Source organism: Lineus longissimus, chromosome 12 (genome assembly GCF_910592395.1).
Source record: "Lineus longissimus chromosome 12, tnLinLong1.2, whole genome shotgun sequence".
Classification (NCBI taxonomy): Eukaryota; Metazoa; Nemertea; class Pilidiophora; order Heteronemertea; family Lineidae; genus Lineus; species Lineus longissimus.
The window spans coordinates 15,739,640-15,754,515 of record NC_088319.1 but is presented as its reverse complement, the minus strand read 5'-3'; the positions used below and the strand labels follow the sequence as shown (position 1 = coordinate 15,754,515).

Genomic DNA, 14,876 nt, shown 5'->3' with positions numbered 1-14,876 from the left:
GAATTGTTTCAACGAACACTGAGCTATGGAGTACACCCAAAAACGTTACACTGGCATGTATCTGAAAATGGTAAAGGTCACTTGTGATCCGTCTGCCAATGATAGATCTTCAGGACACGTAGCTAGAGAGTATACTTAACGAAAATTGGGTTTTAGGCATGTTCTTATTCTTTTGCTTCGTCCATGTCTTCATTGTTTATTTCACACGAATTTCATGTTTCGGAGGGTTTCATGTAAAGCCTTATGTTGAAATTAAGATAAAAACGATATGTGTTTGGGGCATGAACTTCCCAGGGAAAGTGGCATTCTTAACGGGTGAAATCGATACGTTGTTGGGGGCATAATCTGCGAGATCCGATTAAGGTACACAGGGTCTTCCAAAAAAAGAACGCTTAGTTCATACTATGAATGTCAGAGCAAGAACTTATAACTTGTTATTGGTTACAAGGACTGCTGAAGACTTATCTCTTTGCTTGAGTGTCCACCTTCGGAAGTGTGATGGTGGTCATTTACCAAGTTTCGCCATTGAGGCGGCCACCATGGCCGTTATCTTCTTACCCCGGTATACACCATTTCTTTGGGAATTATCAATAGATTGCCCTGAGATGGAATATAATACGGTCGCTCCACCGCTGTACTAAATTAATGACAGCATGGCCATGTGATACAGCCATTTTGGTCACCTCGGTATATTCAGATGTTTATGAGGACATTGCCCAAGCTATCAATGATCTTATTGACTTATTGCGGCCAATGTCAATTTAGAAGCAACACTAGATCCGTTTCCTTCTGGGTGCAATGTGGTTGTTAGCCACGAAGCGGAACCTTGGTCTGAGGTATAATTTTCGTTTATTGGGCACATTGATTGGACCTAGATCATAGAATTGCGGAAGACAGGGGTAGGTTATCTCGGGAAATAACCATTGCAACGGGTAGTATTCACCCGACCCAATCGGAAGCCGACAGCAGAAAAGAGTGTTACGTCTACGATCCGAATGTAATTGAGTCGCATTGCCTGAAGAAAAGAACTCGGTTCTAAATGATAGTATGTTGTTATCGTAGTCTCCAGGGATATTGAAATGTCCCCGATATTGAAATAACCGATAGCTAGAAATTTAATTTTCCAAACTTATCATATTTCTGTGTCTATGGGTAAGTCATATTGCGCATGCGCTGCTTATCATAAAAGCTGACACGGTAAGTTCCGCCTGTCTGCATATTTTGATTTTCCTGCAAGATTTTCTCTTGTAGTGGTTGACAAACTGTGACTGCAGAATGCACTGCGCCCGCTCTCCAATTCTGAGAGGATCACATAACTGGGAAATAATTAGAGAAATACTGTATAGACGCTCTATGTAATACAACTACGACAGTGACATCCGAATCCGCCATAAAAAGAAAACAAGGCAGACGACATTGCCAACAGGAATCAAGAGAGCTCGCAAGTAACGTCATCGTTTGCCAACAATGGCTAAGAATCTCGCGAGAGCAGGATTACCGAAACCGCCACATCATAACGAGACAGGATGCTCCCACCGCGGTGCACCACTCCTCTTGGCACGATACAATCGATTGCGGCGGCACAATCCTAACAACTCCCGGCTCATTTTCCTTTCAGCAGTCCGAGAGTCAGTCTTTGCACCGTCTTTGCTTTCGCGTTCTCAGTACATATCATCTCCGGTGTCATCCAAATACATCATAATTCTCGCACAGCTACGCGTTTCGCTACTAGTAATCTATAATCTAATCTAATCTAATCTCATCTAACTTAATTTGATCTGATCTAATCTGATATATTCTATCGGGTGTAATTGCCTTTTAGAAACACATGTAGCTAGTGTTGTTATTGACGCCAAGCCAAACTGACATACAAGGCTCCGAGATCGCAAAGTTTTTAACCAGAAGTATTAAGGTAGCAGGAAGGGTTGGGCGTTTGTGGTTTCTGAGTCTGAGGGGGTTGGTGTCTGTTGACTGTGCTTTAAGAGAGACTAGGCATGGCGCCAGTCTCTCTTAAAGCACAGTCAACAGGCATTTGGTCTCAGTATTTGGGTTTTGATTGCCATGACTGTACCCCTGTAAAAGTCAGTGGAGGAGAAGTTTGGAATGATGAAAGCATTGAAGAAGAAGAAATGTTATTATTGAGGAAAGCAAAATTTATTATGAGACTAGAAGGCAGTGTCCTGACTTGATTATTTTGAAAATGGCGGTCTGAACACATTAAAAGGTGGAACATGGCATTTTATCGACTTTGAAGTGTTCCGCAGTTAAAGGGAGACTATAGGCAGCAGCTAGGTAGGCAAGATAAAGTCATACAAATTTGCCAATAGGGGTCAGTCATATCTCTAGGCATGGCGCCAGTCGCTCTTAAAGCACAGTCAACAGGCATTTGGTCTTAGTATTTGGGTAAGTACAGAATCAAGGCAGCTCAGAGAGCAATGATTGAACGATGCTGTGGACAAGTCCAAGGATACTGCATCAGTCACGACCAACTTCTCATCAGAAAGCGTCACCACCAGCATATTCAATGTTAAGTTCCAACCTGTACCAGTCCAATGCACGCCTGTCATGGTCAGCAGTGGTCAGCTTAGCGCGATATGGAACATTCTTCCGAAACTCAAGCGAGGGAAGTCTGCTCATTAGCCTATCTCGCGCACTGCTCCTTCTTGTCAAACATCGTAGTGAAATCGTGGTACAGTGGGGCGTCCTCGAGGATTGCAGCTGGTCGGACAGACGTGAGGTGGAATGTGGGCGGCTGCACTTCTTCGTTGATGTGCGATGGCAGATAGCACAGTTGTTGCGTTGCATGACAGCTGAAAGTGAATGTGATATCATAGAACTGAGGCGTTTGCAATGAGACTATAGGCGAAGTAGAAGCAAGGAGTGAAATGGGCCATCTTCCAGTGACTAATATACAGAGTAAGGGCACTGGGTGTTGTTAGATTCAGCATTGAATGTATTCCTCGTACAAGCGTGAATAGTGTGGACATACAGTGAGAGGTGAGAGACCCCTATTGACTACTTCTTGTAACTTTATCTTGGATATTATATTAGTATTGAACTTCTAGCCATGGAATATGAAGAAATTGAAGTTGTACTTGTAGGCATGGAATATGAAAAATTATTCAACGGTGAAAGACATTATTCCATGAGGCTTTGCCGTGATCGCAAAGGACGCGACGTGATTGGTTCACATGCTAATGAGGTATGATAATGATAATTACCTCTATAATGCTACTTGGATAGCGACTGTGTCGTTGACTGCAACAGTGGTCAATGTCAATGTGTGCCTGTAATGTCAATGAAGTATGATGAGGTGATGACGATAGTGCAATTATTAAATATTGGCAAGAGATCATACTGCAACATAGGTCTTGTTTTTGACAGATGACTGTGCGACATTCCCATTGGGTCTTGTTAGAGTCAGCGCTGCATGTATTCCTTACAAGCTTGAATAGTTGTGACCGACTTTGAGGGGTGAGAGACCCCTATCGGCTACTTCGTCTAACTTTATCTTGCCTACCTAGCTGCTAGCAATAGTGCCCCTTTATCAAGACTGAAACCCACTGTGCGGGGCTAAGAAATTACCTTTATAATCCTAGTTGGATAACCACTGTGTAGATGATTTGAAGAGTGCTCTGTGGATGTGTGCCTGTAATGTCAATGAAAGTATGATGAGGTGATGACGATAGTGGAATGACGAAATATTGGAAAGAGATCTATTCCTAGAAGAACATATGTCCTGTTTTGACTAGGTGGCGCATTTTAGAATCAGCAGTGAGCACTGTGTGTAACATGGTGGAGGCACCGGAGATAATAACTGTGTCGAAAGTATTGTTATAGGGCCTTCCCTAGGCCCATGGGGTTAAATTTACAATCCACGATTGAAAAGACGTAGTTTGATCGCATTCAACTATAAATCCATTGAACAGTTGTGTTCCTTTAGTCAACCGATGACCTTTTGTTGGGCCATGATCGGGGATTGTAAACTGTAAATGTATTATGGACTGGGAGACGGGGGAAACACAAGTGAAACTGAAATAGACCAAAACAAGTGATTTTGGGGCTTTGGTTTAGATGCATGCCCCACATGCGCTATGCGGGATTATACGGTTCATGTGAACTTGTTGACATCCACATGATCTAGTGCTGTTATTGGTCATGGTACATGGTAGGCCTAATCTGCAGTAATCATCATGGCTATATGTTTCAGGAAAAGCTCGGAGTAAAATGAACTGCCGATGAATAATGATGTTGTTCATGTTTAGGCCTACCATGTTTACTAGTACATAGCCATAGGGTATGCACTGGCCAGTGCACTTTCTGCACGTCGTCATGGTCATGTACGTGATACCTTGCATATTTTGTTTTTTGAATGCGCATGCTTTTTGGGCAAAATCACTTGTACCAACACTAATGAATAATGTCTTCTTATCCCTATGACTCCATACACAGTGAGGGCATTGTCCCATTCCCATCAAATGGTAACTTATTGTACCGTATTAGGGTGGAAGTTGGGGAGCAGATACCTACCGTTGCACGCCTGTCATAATCAGCAGTGATGAGCTTAGCGCGATATGGAACATTCTTCAGAAACTCAAGCGAGGGAAGTCTGCTCATTAGCATATCTCGCGCACTGCTCCTTCTTGTCAAACATCGTAGTGAAATCGTAATGGAAAACGTCTGGCTTTGCGCCAGACGTTGAGACTAATAAGTGAAGAACTAATAGGTAAAGAAATTCTACTTGCGCGAGACTGCTCTGATAAAATTATCATTGCAGAGACTACGGTGACGTACACATATATTTTTTACAATCAAAAATGCCCTCAAAAGACGACATGGAATGATTATTTTATTGATATTTCCAAATATATACCTTCCAATTATCACTTTATACAAATAGATCGGCGTTAGGTCGCATGCTTTTCTTTCCTGGTGACACTATAAAGCAAAATAGTTGCAACCCCGTAAATGCGCTATAAGTCCAATAATAAGTGACGGTGACCCGTTATAAATGTTTCGCCAGCTTCGCTTTTTTGCCGCTACGCGGCGCGTTGGGCCCTTGCGTCGAGCTCAAGACCTGTTATAAAAATGGCGATAGGACTTATCGGAGTTAGATGACAACAAGAGAACGCCCCGCAGAAAGCGGCATCCTGGACTATTATGCCATATCAGTCACTACAATAAACAGCTAGCTCGTATGGCAAGCCGTTCGTCCAATAATTAAGAAAACCTAGTTTTTTTGAAAAAAACATGGTTTTCTTCTTAAAAAACATAGTTTTCTTCAAGAAAACCTAGTTTTTTTCAATGAAACTAAGTTTTTTAACAAGAAAACATGGTTTTCTTGAAGAAAACTATGTTTTATTGAAGAAAACCAGGTTTTCTTCCATGAAACTAGGTTTTTTGAAAAATAACTTATTCTTTTTGCATAAGGTGTAGGTTCCTATGGCAAGCCGTTCGTCCAATAATTAAGAAAACCTAGTTTTATTGAAGAAAACCTGGTAAAAAACATAGTTTTCTTCAAGAAAACCATGTTTTCTTTCACGAAACTAGGTTTTCTTCGAAGAAGCATAGGTTGATTTAAAAAAACCTAGTTTTCTTTTAAAAAACCTGTTTTTTTAACAAGATAACTTGGTTTTTTAAATCAACCTATGCTTCTTCGAAGAAAACCTAGTTTCATGGAAGAAAACTAGGTTTTCTTGAAGAAAACTATGTTTTTTAAGAAGAAAACCATGTTTTTTTAAAAAAAAAAAGGTTTTCTTAATTATTGGACGAACGGCTTGCCATAAGCTCGTCCCCTTATTTGATTCTATTACAGTATGTATAACATTGTCTCATGATCTCTCTAATTATGGGTTTCCAATGAATAAATCCAATATAAACGCAGTAGAATAATATGTTCCGCGGCAATTGTTAATATACCTATCAAAAGAGAAAATTTTCATCTTGCAGACAATTGCTTCGTATCATCACAATAACATCATATAAATCCTTTCATAATTAGCAATAACCATAGACTGTACCGGGGGACATGGGGAACTGCACCTTTGTGACCATGTTTCGTATTATCCTATTCCAGCTGATGCACCTTTCTCGGCATTACCAAGCCCAGCGTTGACGGTATGTACAGTGGATGCTATTTCCGATGGCCGCTGTGACAGACTAACAAGGGTACTGGACCAAAAGCCTAATTTCCGATGAGATTGAAGCTTACGGAGATCGGCCCACTTGCTGGGTTGGATGATATTATGAGGCTGTTCGTTCTTAATTTGATTCCATCAAACCAGAGTCTTTCAAAAAACTTTATTTAAAAGACTCTGAGCAAACATAGTCTTATTGTTATCGGTTAATGTGGAAGTAAGTTAACCGGCGACGACCGCGACGACCACGGTATGCTACATGCCTCAAAGAACTTGGTCTCCCAGGCTGGATGTGACGCCCGGACGATATTCTTGGAGCGAGCTGGGAATGTACTTTAGTTTGCCTCGGGCGCCACTCTTTCCTCTCAGATAAGCACGTCCCAGTGCACTCAGTCATGCTATTATACTTGAAAAGCAGCTGCATTCCCTAAGGCTTTTCCAATGACACACCTGCTCTTACATAATAAGACAATCAAACCATTATACAAACACTGCTTCAGAGTCGCGGTGGCTGCGGGCAGTAGCCACAAAGCCATGGGTTGTAATTCTGATTTATTTCAATCATCCTGTTCAAACACGAGTCATATCCAGGGAGTCGATATCAGGCACTAGATATTTTCTTGGTGCCAAGCAATCCCAGTGGGGTGTTGCTGTGTTGCCGTGCAAATTGTAGCACAGGCAAACAGTCAACTTGCTTTACGATCAGTGATAGGCCTATATTTCTCAGGCAATGCCCGATTCCAGTTGACTAGTGTTTTCATGCTGCGGTTGCTCCCATTCTCCGTTGTCAAAATTCCGCTCTGATCGCTTAAAGTCATCATCAGCCGCAATATCTGCTTTATTTCCCGAGTTGCATTTTAGTGTGAGAGCTGCAAGCTGACGAAGCCAATTAGCAAAAGAAGTGTTTTAGCAATCAGTGGAGCCTGGACTCAAGATCTTATTGCAATATAATTTGCAAATGAATAAAATGCCTGTTAGGATACGCTATCATTTAACGAGCCGAGATTTGTTTCGCAAATAATGAATAAATTGATAAAACGTTGAATAGGAGTGTGTTCTCCACTTCTCTGCTACCGCGGGGACCATTTGCGATGACGGCTTTCTTTGGCAGCACCACCGCTAATATTCTTTATCATTGTCTATCTATTCTCTTTAGAATAATCTGCTTGGTCCATCATTGATACTTTGTCCTAAACGTTTTGAGTTGGGGCACGAACTACTACTTACCTTTGCACAAAGCAGTATTTTTGAAGAAATGACCTTGACTACTCGAGCCGTTTCATTAGAAGAACGCGATGGTTCTCATATCTCAGATCAGTTAGATTTGTGTCCTGCGGTCATGTAGTGAAGTCATCCAATGGCTATATCAATGCAATTTGTTCAAGTGCCAGATCACGTTATCGGGATACTCAAAGCCCTTCGGTCATTTACTTCAAACCTTTGGAATGCTTTGGTGAACGGGTGACAACACTTCGATTGGTCGTGGCGTCGACCAACGGTTGTGCCTGTATGGATAATTCTCTTAAACATGATTCAAGTTGGATCAGAGGACTCGTATTGTCTTCCAGTTCCATTTGATTTACATTCGGATTGGATTGGTTCCCACTTCGCCTTCATGGAGCCTATCTTGTTATAAAGTCTCCGGGAATTGAAAGTGTTGAGTCTTCGAAGCCTCAATTACTGATTAATTCCTGCGAAGGTCATATCGGTTATATTGATGGAAACACTGTGAGATGTCAGTTTCGGGTGTTTGTAACTTACTCTAAATGTGTTACGTGAAGTGTTCAGCCCCTTAATATATACATGTAATTACACTTTAAGGTTCGGTACTTGCCGAGGATCAGGGTTTACCTATGGGCGCAGTTGCTTGCCCCGCACTACTGAAATCCGTTACCGATGATGAAGTTCTGCGGGTGGCAATAGTTTTCCAATTTCTGATAGCCTTACGCATGTTGGTATTGGGTTTGATCATGGGGAAACTTGTTTTACTTGCCACTTTCAGGCGTTTGCCCTTATATGAACAAGGGATTAACCAAGCGAGCAAAGTTGAATCGGGCTGTTTATTCCCATGAAAGGAGTGAGGTGGTGGTTTGATTACCCTACTATTGATCTCAAAGCGAGTTTGGCCTAATCCCACTGTGTTCCTCTGAAGCGGAACGAACAGAACAACTTACAATAGGTTGTCTCGTTACGTCATTCCCAACTCTAAACCCAAACCAGGGAAGAAAGTCAAAGCAGTTAAGGTGATTTCCACGCTCATTGGAAATTGAAAACCTACGTTGATACCAATACAGAAATTTATCAGAACTTGCTGTGAAACCTTGCTATGTGTAATCTTATAGTGCATTGTGCATCCAATATTGCCCAATTATTATGGTACTTGCCACGCTCTATATTATGAATCAAGTGCTCCTCATTCACTTGTTCCGATTCATGTGATAATTGCTTGCCTTGGGCAACGAAAGCAGGTAATTAAGTCTATATCTTTGATGTGGAGGGCTGCTGGCTTCCTGGGGAATGTGATTAAACCATTGTGGGTGATACGGCTCGTCCAGACCAGCATTCGACAATACAAACCATGATTATGATTATCCCATCCATGAGCTGACTGATGCAAAACACATTTCACTGTATTCGGCAGATCAAGGCAGATGATGCGCAATGTTACGTCAACAGAGGTTGGTTTGAGGAACAGTCCTCTTCAAAATAGAGGTGTTCCGTTGACAGGTTTTTAGAAGACCTACTTTTATTTTCTGAGATGGTGCAGTGCTTTGGTAACAGCTCATATCTTAAGTTGTCCTTAACAGCCATGTTGACGACGAAATAAGCCGTTACACGTCTCGTCAAAGGAAACTTAGAGAACCGGTGTAGAAGTTTAAAATGTCCTAGGATAAAATGTCCGGGAACAAAGGATTCTATTATGCGCTGAGCTATTGACGGTCATTGCCTCTATAGAACCATATGCCATAATCTGTCAGAATACAATAGGCCCGGACACTTTTTCTAGGGGGGACACTTTTTACTTTTACACCGGCACATATTCTTTAGCATTAGTTCCTAAAATAACGAGTGCAAGCACTAAGAAATGGTTGCAAAAACGGTTACCAATGGCTGGCCTTGGAGACACAGGCACATACATGTAACATGGTTTCTTCCAATTCCATTTTAGGACAGAGTGAAGAATCGCGAGCCTCTGCTTTATTTAGATCATGCTGGCAGACAATCATCTCTTCCATCCAATTGAATTTGAATTTGCGTTTTGCTGTCAAATTTGAAATAAATTGGATCAGACATCAGGCTCATTGCTGAACGATTTAAACACTAAGAAGATTCCGACTGAAATGTGGCCATAAAAGGGGCGGAAATTGGCAATCCATCAGATTAATTTGATTTTGTGGCGAAAAAGATTGAGTTGCCATCTATTGAATGTGAAAAAAATTGTCAGTTAAAATTTGAAATTGCAGATGTAAGGAAGGGAATGAGATGGTCAGTGCTGCAGCCTTAATCTAGAAAAAGTGTACATCACATACTTCGTATTTCGTCGTTCGGAACCCTCCATGAAACCTGCCTCAGCTTCTTTTACATCTGTTGAAGAACAGAGCCAATGTTGATGAAAATGATCCTGATGGAAGAAACTTCTTCTTGATGGCATCTCAAAGCCATAATGTTCTAGTTCTCCGATTCATCCAGCATAGCTTTTTCCTTTGGTCTGATATATCATCTGAGACATGGTTGCATCCTGCCTCGGGAGAGAACGCCAAACTAGCAAACACCAAAAACGGCCGCTGCATGTAAGAAAGATTACCGGAGGCTGTGAGACCTGCGTTAATCATGTTAATATCCGATAACTACGACAGATGTTCTGTTATTTTCATGTTTGACAGAACACCACAGTGCACTCCGAAAAGAGGATTTTGAGCTTTTGAAAAAATTTTCAAGGTGTTTTCGGCCTACGCGGTCTTTCGTTTACCCCAGAAAGCCTTAAGGGGGAGCATATTTACTCTAGTTGAAACATCCTGGATGTGTTCGAAAGCTCGAACACTTTTTTTGAGGAGTGTGGTGTTCTTTGGTACCCTATCGGTCGTTGAACTCCAAGAGTTTGAACCTTGAGAAGATTTGAAAAACGTGATCTTATCACTGAGATGTTGTTGCAGTTACATCCTACTTACCTCTTACAAAATGGCGACTGGATAAGTCCCAAAAGCACTCGAGAGGGGAAGAGAATTTCGGTTTGGCCGCCATTTTTAGTATTGAATCATAGTAGTCCCCTGGCCTTTGTAGCAATTGCTGAAAATGTCTTTTGTGAGTTGCGGAACAAAGAGGATTTTCTTATTCCATCCGCTTTGTGTGACCTTATCTTCTAAGGCGATCGTTGTCCAGATCCACTCTCTTTATCTTAGAATTCAATTAAGTCTCTGCCTTGTTCTTCGCACCTCAATAGAAAGGTTATTTGAGAAGCAATTTTACTGCTCGAAACCCGCGATTAATATTTCATTACTTTTCGTGGGGCGTTCTATCCTTCTGGCTGGCTCACATTCACCAAGGTGTCAAAATGTATCTCAGATTCAGGTTGCAATTTTCACGTTAAACATTTGCAAGTCAAGTAAAAAAAGATTTGCTTCACCGCAGCCCGGTGCCCGGATTTTTTCTTAACGACAGCCTTTAATGAAACTTGGCAAATTTGAAGGGATTCATGAAAAAACAAAAACCCGATGATTTCACCAAAAGTCATTCAGAAATAAGTGGTACAGATCAGAAATTGTCAAAACAAATGCACTACATCAATGTACACGGATACATACAGAATATATATTTCGTAACCATAGATACTGAAATGGTAAATCCTTTGGATCACTAAATTAGATTTAAGAAATGCAAAGCTTTGAAGAAATCGACCCTGTAGTTTTCGCACAGCGGCCCAAAGGGCGGTTGGAAAGGCCCAATATGGTATTGTATTCGTACTTCATCCTGAAAGTTGATGGATGAACACTATAAAAAGACCAACAGGGTAATAACCATAGCCTGAACCATGTAATAATAGCTTCTTGTTGTTATACAAAACATTCCTTAGTCGCCATCCAATCATCGACTACGCTGTGGTACATACGAAAAAGATCCTCATCTCTTTATTTCCAGCCATTATTTTTATGGAAGTGAGAAATTACTCAGAGATCCTTCTTGAATGAAAATTATATCACCTCTATCAATTTTGTGCAAGTGACAATATGGCTAAGCAATCTAACCGGCCATTAAGACCATACCACATGATAGATAATGGCAAAAACACTGCAAAAATACGACAGCGCTATCTTATTACCGCCATTTCCCGTTTGCAGGCCATCCTAATCTAGAATAAACTATCGCCTTTTCCAAAATTGCTCTGGGTAAACTGGACGAGGATGTGATCAAAGACGGAATAACATGGCTTCACCACGCTAGCTAGCTCGGGGGACCCAATCTTTTTTGTTTTATTGTTGCACATGCGTCGCTGGTCTTTATGCATCTTGTCATGCCATTTCTCAACAAATCTCATAAGGGGATATGTTGGGCATGAGATATGTTGGTTTTCCATACGAAAATGGTTTCCAGCTGGACCGTCACCTCTCCAAACAGGATCATTGACAATTTATCAGGCTGTCATAAACAGTGCACTTGAACGGAATGTAACCATAGTCACACCTTAAATTTGCAAGCCATTTTCAAACCGCTTCGCAAAACTGTTGAAAAATCATTTAAATGAATTCAATCTTCCTTAAAAATCCAACATCCTTGCGATTGGTTTCTCGGTGCCTCCAATGGACTGGTAAGATTATCTTTTTCGTTCTTGTAGTCTGAAACAAACCACCACCGAGTCCTCATCCACAGACAGAAATGTTGACCCTGAATCTGATTAATATGGTATATTGCAAGATCTACCATGAATTAAATCTTTCCGGATAACTTTAAAAAGATCAATCCTCAGCCACATGAACGGCCAACCCCCCAATCCCCTCACTCCAGTGCTTCACCCAAGCTCCTACCATTAGCGACACTATAGCAGAGATAACACGCCTGGATTCAAGGCAAACCTCATATGATCACTTTATGACCAATGACCCATTATCGATGTAATATTGGTGATTTATCAGCGCGATTATTGTCATCTATCTGCCATCCCTACACCCCACATGAACATAACTCACATACGGTCTGGCTGTCATAAAGTATAGGACACCAGAAAAATGTTTGGTCTTGCTTCTTGACATAAATGACCACCGGCATTACCGGCAGCTAACATTATGCCCATTAAACCCATTAACAAGATGGATCACGCGCTGTTCTTTCGGATGATATATTATTGCTAAGATAGCGTCTCTTTAGTTTGACAATTGTAATCGACTGCAAAAGACGCTTCGTATACTGGGTGCATGTAAGTGGCTTAAAACATTGGCATGTGTCACACAAAAACTGTACCCGTTGACATCGTAAGCGCTGCGAACACACCATGTCTACGAACCGGCAACAAATAGAGATCTCGAGAGAGCACTGCGGTATTAACATCTCAATGGTTCCTCCAAATGAGAAAAAGTTCTCTAAACGTTTGAAATATTAATCTGACGAAGAAGTAGTGACAGTGAAACGAATCTTGGGAGTTGACGCAATGTTCCGGAGACCCCCTGTAGTAAATAATTCACGTTCTAAAAGTATAAGGCATGACTATTGAAATGTCAGAAGACATTTTGTTTCCTGACATCATAGGCAAGCATTACAAATTTAAAACATCCGCAGATGCAGCCTGATACCTTTTCATACCGTCGTCGGAATTACGATTCAACATACATAGAGCAGTGAACTTTGAAATCGTCATTTGCCATTTAACAACTATATTACAACATGTTCGTGGCTATGAGAATGACAAGACTTATCATATGATCGCATCAAAGGCACTGTGCAGTGATGGTAGCTGATATCGTAAGCATCGACCACAGGCAGTTATAGAATAAGTCTCTGTACACCAATAAGCGATGACACATTTGCGACACAAGTGTGATACAGCTCGAATATCGTGTCTTATGCGACATGTCTTCTCATACATATAGTTCTTATTTCATCATTAGTGCTGCCCCGAGGGCACATCTATTATCAACTAGACAGCGGTAAAAACTTGAACGAGTTGGGAGAATATGTTATAACAGACCATAGGGATACTGTCCAACTTCTGACATATTTTTCAAAACAGCCTCTCAGAAGAAACTATTAATTGTAGCAGGCCAGTGGTTTGTGGACAACTTCCAAAAGCGAAATTAGAACTGTGTGATTTACTAACAGGGGAAGACTTTTTTGGCTTTGAAACAATGCAGCCAGGCAAGCACAAATCTAATGAATGATTTGACCCAAGGAGGTTGTGCCAGTGTATGTCAGTTTACAAGAACACCTTCATAGCATTCCGCGAAGTTACTATTTATAGCTCACAAGGTCATTTGCATAAGATATTGATGACGTTTTAGTCACGTGACAGTCGGACATCGACACTTATTTCTACGCATTTGAGCTTATTTCAAAGTCAATTATCTTTGACCCTGCATTGTTTTTAGCATGAATGATACCATAGAGTCAGAGAGAGAAATATTCAGAACAATTATGTAGTATTTCCAACACTCGGACATGTGTCAGATTGAATCTAACTGCCCTAGTTAGAAAGCCTGAATCCATTACGAAACTGCATGTTTGTCCGACATTGCCTGTAATTCAGCGATGGAGAAATAGAGGGCAGCAGCTGCACTGACGTCATCTTCGCGGAATGATATTCCATGCATATACAATCAACATTGAACAACATTGGCCTGCAGTTGGCAGATCGGTAATCGACAGCATCCTAAAAGTAGATATACTAAATGTGATCTTGTCTTTTAAATGCATGAGTTTATGCCAAACATGTTTCCGGACTATTTCAATTTGCCTCCCCGCAGCTTCTGGGATTGGTTTGGAGGTGACTGCAAAAGAGGCCCAGAATAGTTATTAGAACGCTGACATTAAAGCGTTCTTTAGTTTACATTATCGGTCGTATGCAGCACGCCAATAAAACCCATAAAATAAGCCATGGCCAACATTCTCAAGATCTGAACTCACAATGGTCATTAAGTCATTAAGATGACTGCCTATTTGTGAATAACTTCTTGGAATAACTTCCCAAAAGAACAGCTTCAGCATCTTTAGCAGTTCTGACAGCAGAGGCCGGATCTCTGCCAAGTGCTCAATCAGCTTTAGAGACGAACACCAGCGTTAACACAACTAATTCCTTCAATTGATTTCATTTTCAGTGGCAGCGTTAGGACGTAACGCCAAAGTTACTGTTAATGACCTTCGAGCAAATTAGCTCTGAGGCACAGAGAGACTGTGATATAGCCAAAATATGTAAAATTACCGGAATAAAAGTTGATAGCATACGGGGACCTGGTTTTCTGGCTGACAATGCGATTCCGACTAAAGAGGACATGGAGGAAGTCCATCCGCCATCCTCCGTCTTCTTTAAAGGCCAATCTTGATTCAAGTTCATGGCAAAGTACAGGTCTCATAGATCCCAAAAACAACATTGGTGACAAACACATATTCTCTGACGCACTGTTTGCATTATATCATGAACAGCGTATTTACCTTTCGCTTCTTTGTTGAGCTTTCTTTGCTTTTACCAAGGGGATAAAACAGTTATGCTTAAAGCAATGGCGTAGAGCTTTTTTGTTATCTCTCGTTTATTCGTAG

General features: G+C 41.2%; 1 protein-coding gene and 1 long non-coding RNA gene across 3 annotated transcripts in view; one reads left to right on the top strand and one right to left on the bottom strand.

Moving 5' to 3' along the window:
- LOC135497392 (uncharacterized) overlaps nt 1-14,876 on the top strand; it is a 114,919-nt gene that overhangs the window by 49,176 nt on the left and 50,867 nt on the right. The window lies entirely within an intron of this gene.
- LOC135497394 (uncharacterized) lies at nt 1,999-3,819 on the bottom strand. Its single transcript, XR_010448819.1, has 3 exons — nt 3,586-3,819; nt 3,222-3,287; nt 1,999-2,810 (listed from the first exon to the last, which is right to left on the bottom strand). It is a non-coding gene; the product is annotated as an uncharacterized LOC135497394 (long non-coding RNA).